The 9,313-nt window shown below is 46.5% G+C and overlaps 1 protein-coding gene across 5 annotated transcripts in view; it reads right to left on the bottom strand.

Annotated features, from left to right (window-relative positions):
* The window catches only part of ZMIZ1 (zinc finger MIZ-type containing 1), a 553,945-nt gene extending 546,541 nt beyond the window's left edge, over positions 1 to 7,404 (bottom strand). For 3 of the 5 annotated variants that reach the window (XM_075349063.1, XM_075349058.1, XM_075349062.1), the window contains exon 1: positions 7,204 to 7,404. The gene's annotated coding sequence lies outside the window, so the exon portion shown is untranslated. Of the gene's footprint in view, positions 1 to 5,773; positions 6,101 to 7,203 lie in introns of those variants that run through there. The other 2 variants (XM_075349064.1, XM_075349059.1) reach the window with 2 other exon arrangements.
* Positions 7,405 to 9,313: the final 1,909 nt, after the last annotated feature.

The raw sequence follows: 9,313 nt of genomic DNA on the forward strand, positions 1-9,313 counted from the left end.
TTTGTTTGGTCGGGTGATGAAAAATCACTTGTTGAGTTTCTGGAGGGTTTGAATACTAATGAATTTCATTTAAAATTTAGTTACACCTTTAGTACTGAGATGATAATTTTTTTGGATTTGAATATTTTTATTGAAAATAATGAAGTTGAAACTAAAACGTACCATAAACCAACAGATACTAACAGCTACATTTCACTAACCAGCTGCCATTTATATATATCGTGACAGCCACCGGCCGGGGCCTCACGACAGTGTAGTCCTATATTGTACTGAGGGATTATTATCATCATTTATCATTTTTTATTTTTTGTTATCAGTATGTATTAGGTTTTTGCATTAAAATAATAATCTTATTATTATTGTTGTCTTATATTTCAGCGCTGGTTCGTGAGATTTTTCCAGTATGGTAAAACCTCTAATGTATTTCCTATTCTACAAACAAACGTACGGATGTCATACAGATGTTAGGTGGGAAAAAAAAATATACAAATCGCACACTCGCATGTCATACGGAATACTAAACGGACTTCACTTGTCCCACTTTTCTGGAGGAGAAGGGGGCCAATTTGTTTATACACCAGTGTGAGCAAAGCCTCTAATGCTATGCACCCTGAAAGAATAGACTTACACCCTCTTAGGGTACGTGTCGACGATCAGTGTTTGCAGTATTTTGGACACAGCGAGCTTCAGCTGCATCCAAAACGCTGTGTTGTACAGTACAAGCATAGTGAATGGGATTTCTAGAAATCCCATGCCCACTGTGTTTGCTTTTTCCACAGTAAACACTGACCTGCGGTACGTCGTTTCAGTCCGGAGCATGTCAATTGTTTGCTGCGGATTCGCATGCATCAGAACGCAAGCGAGAGACCACAGCACACTGAACCTTGATCATGGCTACAAGCAGCTGCGGTCTCCTGCGTTAACCTGCAGAGGAGACTCGCGGCACTGCAGGTTAGGACCCGCTGTGTTCAAGACGCAGGGAGTCCTGATCGTGGGCACATACCCTTAATATTATTAAAAATGGTATTCCCAGAATCATAACTTTTCACATACGTACAAGATATGAGAGAAAATTCACCCATCACTTATTCCATTCGAGGACAAGTGACCCCAAAACGCATGATTAGTGAAGGTCTCAGAGCGGAGACCCACAGCCATCAGACACATCACTGACCCAAAGAAACTGTAATTCTGGGATCATGCTGTCTGAAAAGATACACGCTACTAAGTGAATCTAAGGCTACTTTCACACTTGCGTACAGCGCATTCCGTCACTATGGAGACTAGCGCAGTCCGTTAACGCACTGCGCTATTCTCCATAGACTTGTATGGATGACGCACTGTAACGCAAGTGACGCTGCGTTGGGCGGAAGGAACGCAGCATGTAAAGTTTTTTTGAGCAGCGCAATCCGTAGGATTTCACTGCGCATGCTTTTTTTTTTTTTTTTTTTTAAAATCACAAACTTTATTTTTGTTGTCTCTCGGTGGCCGTAGCTGAGCGCCCGCCCGCCGGCAAGTGACAGCGCTCAGCTGAACGCCCAAGTGAGAGCGCTCAGCTGAGTGCCCAAGTGAGAGCGCTCAGCTCAGCGACCGGCCGCCGGCAAGTGAGAGCACTCAGCTGAGCAACCGCCCGCCGGCATGCCCGGCCGCCGACAAGTGACAGCGCTCAGCTGAGCGCCTGGCCGCCAGCATGCTCGGCCGCCGACAAGTGACAGCGCTCAGCTGAGCAACCGCCCGCCGGCATGCCCGGCCGCCGACAAGTGACAGCACTCAGCTGAGCGACCGGCATGCTCGGCCGCCGGCATGTCAGGGCGCTCAGCTGAGCGCTTGGCCGCCGGCTATTGAGAGCGATCGGCTGATCGTTCACAATAGTCGGCTGCCGGTAAACTGTAAAGAAGAAGAAAAAAAAAATAAATAAATAAAAGCTTTCCGTTGTTTTGTACGATCCGTAGCATTGCGTGGTGCCACTATATGCAACGCATCCGTTGCATCCGTCACACAACGCAATGCTACGGAAGCCGTCCAACGCAAGTGTGAAACTAGCCTAAGGAAGCCTTTTTATTAACTTTAGCCACTTAAAGGGGTTGACCGGAACTTTAATATTGATGACACCAACTGATCTTAAGGATATGTCATTAACATTAAGGTCTTGGAAAAACCCCTTTAAAACTATGCAATTTTGATAACTATTAATAGAGTAGATTATCTTGCATACTACCTGTTGTGAAGGACTATTTTACTTATCACCCTTCCCCCTCCCTATGAACTACTGTACGTTTTATTGGCACCTCATATACTTACCTACTGTAAAATCATAGCTTGTGTATAGCATATTGTAAAGCATTAATTTTGCCCCCTGCATAGGGAAATGAACATAGTGATGTATTTTTTATTTTTTTAACTTAGCAGTCTTAAAATATAAACTAAAAATATGAGACATATATGTAAAGGTGGGCAAGATGGTGGCTCAGTGGTTAACACTGCTGTTTTGCAACACTGGGGTTCAAATCCCAAATTGCAAAATCTGCATGTACTCGCCATGTTTGTGTGGGTTTCCTCCGGGTACTCTAGTTTCCTCCCACACCCCAGAGACATACTGATAAAGGAATTAGATTGTGGGGTCTGGATAGCGCTGTGGCACTAATACTGCTATACATGGAAGCAAGTAAAATGCATAAGGTACGTCCACCCAAACTGAGCCGGGTATGTTATGTACCGCACACTCTAGTAATATTTAAAGGGAACCTGTCAGGTGCAATATGCATCCAGAACCACGAGCAGTTCTGGGTGCATATTAGTAATCCCTGCCTAGCCGTCCCTGACTAGCATAAATAAACAGATCTTTAGGAAAAGTATTTCTAAAGATCGTATATTATATTCTAATGAGCGTAGGGACTAGTCCCAAGGACGTTTGTTCCCTTAGCTAGTCGGCCCACATTGCATGGTAGCATGCCCCTGTCTGCGTACTAACATTCTAATGAATGTGAAGCTACGCCGCACATACCTCACTCTTCATGGCGGCCAGCGGAGGATGGATGCGCTCTGCACATGATCCGGAGTCCTCAGCACTTCCGGTCATGCGCACTGTACCTCACTGAAGTCGGGAAGCTTACACCCGGCATCAGTTTAGTGAGCATGATCGAAAGTCGGGTACAGCGCATCCATCCATGCTAGCTAAGGGAACAAACGCCCTCGGGACTAGTCCCCGCACTCATTAGCACATAATATACGATCTTTAGAAATACTTTTTCTAAAGATCCCTTTATCTATGCTAGTGGATACAGGGCCTGCTAGGCAGGAATCACCAATATGCACAGATCTGCGTGTGGTTCTGGGTGCATATTGCACCTGACAGGTTCCCTTTAATGCTTCCACATAGTGTTAAAGTATCTGAATGTGGCCTATTAGAAGTCCTGCTGTTGGGACATCTGTAACTTGTGGGAGAACCTTGCAGCAAGTGTTTTAGATTTCTGCGCACAGCTCTCATGGTGGAAGCACTAGCTCACCAGCCTGGAGTCCGAGAAACATTGTTCCATGGGAGAGAAATATGCAAATATGCTTTATTGAAGAAAAAGAAAATATTGGTCCATTTAAGTGACAATAACCAGGGGATGAATCTTTGTACAAACGCTGGTTCTCAAGTATTGGGCAGTCCAACCATTAGTGAAACCACCTGATGAAAGAGAAAATGCTCAATTATTGGGTGCGATGATTTTTATGACGGCTTGAAAATTATCCTCATCAGTAACATATAATGCTACTTAAACAGGTGATGTGCTACCGATAAGCCATGAGCGCGGATCATGGGCGCATAGAATGTGTCATGCCAAAACAAGCCAAGAAACCACCGCCAACCAGACCAGCGCGTTTAATACGGGACCATAGCTCAAAAGTACCTCTCCTAGGTGGTATTTGCAAGAAAGTTTGGGGGGGGTTTTAACACGATAAAGATAATTTGCCTCCACCGTTCTCATTAAAGGTCCGTTCATGTAATGCTCAGACAGGCATTGTTGCCAACATCCACTCTGGCTAATAAATCAGAAGACTAAATGAGAGACATTTCCTTGGGTTTTTTTACCACACAGCCTCCTTATAATATCAAGATTATACAAATTTATCAATGAAACACGTTTCGTGAGTGTGGTACAAAAGAAACCCAACATTGTTTACTCAGAATGTATGCTATGAGGAAATCAGACGCTCACACAAATGCCTCTTCTGTACATATTTGTGGACTCATGATACAATTTGGATATAGCTATGAAGGGGACAACAGTTCAGAAAATACTGCTGTATATGTAGAGGAGTTAAAGGCTTGTTTACTCGGTCACAGCATATTAAAGAAGGGGAACACATTAGTAAATTCAGTCCCCCCCATTTAGCCTCCAAGTCACACGTGCTCTGCTGCAGACCTTGCTGCTCAATGTGCCTTTTGTCTGGAGGCTGGTGTTTCAACATCCTAGTCTTGAACACAAGAAGAAAAAGAAAAAAAAAAAAAAAAAAAAAGAAGGGGGTCAGCACAAGTCTTCTGTCATTCATAAACCTGAATCAGTGCTCAGAGAACACCAGCCTCTCCTCCCCCTTCTCCACAGAAGATTGATGCCACAATATAACAAAAACACCCCAGCCTCCAAAAAGGCACAGCACCAAAACCTGTCTGCCAACCCTGACCGGGTGAGAAACAATACGGAGGCCCATGCTCAGTCCTAAGGCACAATTTAGTGTCCTAGAAGTCAACAAATGTCATTAAGTCATAGCCACAAGTGAAAATTAATATTAAAATTACCAAAATAATTTGTTTTTGTCAAACACTTTTGTGGTATATTTTCAAGGCATCATTTAGTAAATCTATCAAAAAAAGTTGTGGAACTTTTAGCCTATGATACATACATTTTATTTGTCCCTTTTTCAACCCAATATAATGCTGCCCGATTACCTCTGACCATCGTCACCTATTGTTATTCGTTACGGTAGTGTTAACACTTTAGTGACTGCACTTACTACATACAAACTGTTATTATATGGTCTTTTTTCTATGGACAGATTTTGGTCATTAATTTGTAGGATTATATAAAAAGCGTAAAAAAGTGAGTAAAAACATCCAAAGCAAATCTCTCCACTGCACTTTTTCTGTTTAGTTAAGCCTCATTTAGAACACAAACCTCCTCAATCTGATGGACCCCATTGGCTAAAAAGACAATTTGGGATTTTGGCAGGAAGAATAGCACTGCACTTCTGTTTTTGCCTTACAAATATTGATGCAAAATAATGACAAAAACATGCCTGCGTGACAGTGACTGAGGTTAGTTAGGTACAGTTTGGGTCAAAACGTTGTGTGAACATAACCTAACTTTTACATACACCAGTGATCCATCTAAAGCTTAATGCCTGACAGAAAAAGCCACAAAAGCAGGTATTTCAATCCTCTGTATGTAAACATAAAAGTGAATGCTGCTTAGTAAGCCAGATATCAAGCCATTTATTTCTGTAGTCTGACGTGAATTTTGCTGCCAGTCCCCATCTGAAAATTCAAGCTCTAAACTCTGGCCTGAACGATCTTCATGAATTCCAGAGTCAATGTCCTCAGAAATAAAGCAAGACCAGTGCTGTGAAATAGAAGGCACTCACAAGCTCCTAGACAAGGTAGAAAACACAGCAGATACACCTCCTGCTTCCGAAAGGTCCAACAGCACTGCACAAGGTCCATTTCCTACCTCACCAGTTAAGTAGACACCATAAAAAAAAGAAAGAAAAAAAAACACAACCCACATACTTGGTTATTTTTCTTCACCGCTCTCATACCATCTCTTTGGAAGCCTCTGAAAGAGCATTTGTTCAGGCTGCCAAGTTAAATCCTCCTTTCTCATGTCAAGGCTTTGAAAAAAGCAGTCAGAACACCAGCTAGACTGAGATCTACCGGAGAACAAGGAGAAAAGCAATTCCTTTGGCACCATAGAACCATTAAGCCTTTTGCAGATTATGAACTGAAGCACAAGAATATCCACTCTGCTCAGCCAGACGGTAATGCAGTCTCATGGTGGTACTGTACATCATACCACATCTCTGCAATGCCATGGCCAAGGCCACCCCAGGCAGATAGGAGCGCTGCGTCTACATCACTGAGCAACTGTAGGAAATAGAGCGAGATACAATAATAAGAAATATTTACAATACAAACACTGGTAACAGTACACACATACTTTATTGCCCTCCTTACAGTACATGACCAGAATAAAATGATGTGTGATCCACAAGGCTCTGATTAGGTAGGTCAGACATTCACATACACTGTAAGTCACCACTGAGCACAGCAGTGGCCCTTCCACACAGTAACCCTATAAATGCAGGTATTGGTTAGAGGCTATGATCTGGCAGAATGAATGGAAGGCTTTGGTGAATGGTCATCAGGGCACACAGGGTTAATCCCATTCTGCCAGTGACTGCAGACATCTTTAGAGCATATACCAGCAACTATCAGCTGCTCTGGTAGAAGAAAAGTTAGAAAGCTCAGGCCAAGGGGAAGGCTGGATTTTCCACCGAACTTTTAATATTAGTTTACAACTTGAAAGTTTGGGTGAAACTTTTTTTTTAAGGCTTCTGCTCCTCTGGGAATAGACAATATATACATGGGGGGGGGGGGAAGCACATTCCTTAAGTGTTTTAGAGAGCATTTCTAGAGGCAGCTAAATCTCACTGATAGCCCTGGAAGGGGGAGGGATTCCGAAGAAAGCACAGTCCTTTTCAAATCCCTTTCCTCCTCCTGTGCTGGTCACTGGGACTTGTGTACATCCACAGCCTGCACAGGCCGGCCTCACTGCACCTGAGCAGCCATGGAAGGCAGCATTAATAGTAATCATATGAGCACTAATAAACAGTGACTGGAGGCATCACAGGCAGGAGGCCCCGGCACAGCACAGGTTAATCACCATGCACACAAACTGCTCGGCCACTGAGCTAACAATCAATCGTGGCCGGCACCACAACAAAGGAGAACCAGCTCATTCCCAACATGCCCAGGGGCAACTTTCTCCATGGCAGCACCATGCCCAGAGAGCCGCTGACCTTACACTGCAGGAAGGCATGCCCACGGCCAGCCTGCACAGCACACACGGCCGGTCCTTCCGTCCACAGGATCCCCCACGACCCTGCCGTGATCCATTGTGTGTGAGGACCTCTCCATGGAGGTGTGAGGAGGAAACTTACCAGCGGAAGGCAGGAGCGGGCAGTCAGCACATGCACAATATCCCCCGGATTGTTGGGCACATCTCAGCCTGGCACAGCACTTCCTCCCCCTTATTCCTGCCGCTTTCCGTCCCTTTTTTGCCCACAGACAGTAAAAGGAGCTCAGTGTTAGTGGGTGAGTAAGTGAATCAACTAGCAGGGAGCACAGTAAGTTGAAGTGTCAAATTACATAGCCTATTCTATTACCATGCCTGCCGGTGGGCGGGAAAACCCGGGCTGTGCTGCTCTGAGACTGGAGCCGGAGGAGGACGTACGACATGACTGGAGCTGGACTCTGCTTGTGTACAGCAGGTGGATGGCGGAGGAGCACACAGCAGGCACCCCCATACAGGGGCTACAGAGGTGTACAGGGGGCTAATACACAGCAGGCACCCACATACAGGGACTCCAGAGGTGTACAGGGGGCTAATACACAGCAGGCACCCACATATAGGGGCTACAGAGGTGTATGGGGGCTAATATACAGCAGGCACCCACATACAGGGGCTACAGAGGTGTACAGGGGGCTAATACACAGCAGGCACCCACATACAGGGGCTACAGAGGTGTATGGGGGCTAATATACAGCAGGCACCCACATACAGGGACTACAGAGGTGTACAGGGGGCTAATACACAGCAGGCACCCACATACAGGGACTCCAGAGGTGTGCATGGGGCTAATACACAGCAGGCACCCACATACAGGGGCTACAGAGGTGTACAGGGGGCTAATATACAGCAGGCACCCATATACAGGGACTCCAGAGGTGTGCAGGGGGCTAATACACAGCAGGCACCCACATACAGGGGCTCCAGAGGTGTACAGGGGGCTAATACACAGCAGGCACCCACATACAGGGGCTCCAGAGGTGTACAGGGGGCTAATATACAGCAGGCACCCACATACAGGGGCTACAGAGGTGTACAGGGGGCTAATATACAGCAGGACCCATATACAGGGGCTACAGAGGTGTGCATGGGGCTAATACACAGCAGGCACCCACATACAGGGGCTACAGAGGTGTATGGGTGCTAATATACAGCAGGCACCCACATACAGGGGCTACAGAGGTGTACAGGGGGCTAATATACAGCAGGCACCCACATACAGGGACTCCAGAGGTGTGCAGGGGGCTAATACACAGCAGGCACCCACATACAGGGGCTCCAGAGGTGTACAGGGGGCTAATATACAGCAGGCACCCACATACAGGGGCTACAGAGGTGTACAGGGGGCTAATATACAGCAGGACCCATATACAGGGGCTACAGAGGTGTGCAGGGGGCTAATATACAGCAGGACCCATATACAGGGGCTACAGAGGTGTGCAGTGGGCTAATATACAGGGGCAACAGAGGTGTGCAGGGGGCTAATATATAGGGGCTACAGAGGTGTGCAGGGGGCTAATATATAGGGGCTACAGAGGTGTGCAGGGGGCTAATACTGTATATAGGGGCTACAGACGTGTGCAAGGGGCTAATATACAGGGGCAACAGAGGAGTGCAGGGGACTAATATACAGGGGTTACAGAGGTGTGCAGGGGGCTAATATACAGGGGCTACAGAGGTGTGCAGGGGGCTAATATACAGGGGCTACAGAGGAGTGCAGGGGGCTAATATATAGGGGCTACAGAGGTGTGCAGGGGGCTAATATACAGGGGCTACAGAGGAGTGCAGGGGGCTAATATATAGGGGCTACAGAGGAGTGCAGGGGGCTAATATATAGGGGCTACAGAGGAGTGCAGGGGGCTAATATATAGGGGCTACAGAGGTGTGCAGGGGGCTAATATACAGGGGCTACAGAGGAGTGCAGGGGGCTAATATACAGGGGCTACAGAGGAGTGCAGGGGGCTAATATATAGGGGCTACAGACGTGTGCAAGGGGCTAATATACAGAGGCTACAGAGGTGTGCCGGGGGGCTAATATACAGGGACTACAGAGGTGTGCAGGGAGCTAATATACAGGGGCTACAGAGGTGTGCAGGGAGCTAATATACAGAGGCAACAGAGGTGTGCAGGGGGCTAATATACAGGGGCTACAGAGGTGTGCAGGGGGCTAATATACAGGGGCTACAGAGGTGTGCAGGGGG

Source organism: Anomaloglossus baeobatrachus, chromosome 5 (genome assembly GCF_048569485.1).
Source record: "Anomaloglossus baeobatrachus isolate aAnoBae1 chromosome 5, aAnoBae1.hap1, whole genome shotgun sequence".
Lineage (NCBI taxonomy): Eukaryota > Metazoa > Chordata > Amphibia > Anura > Aromobatidae > Anomaloglossus > Anomaloglossus baeobatrachus.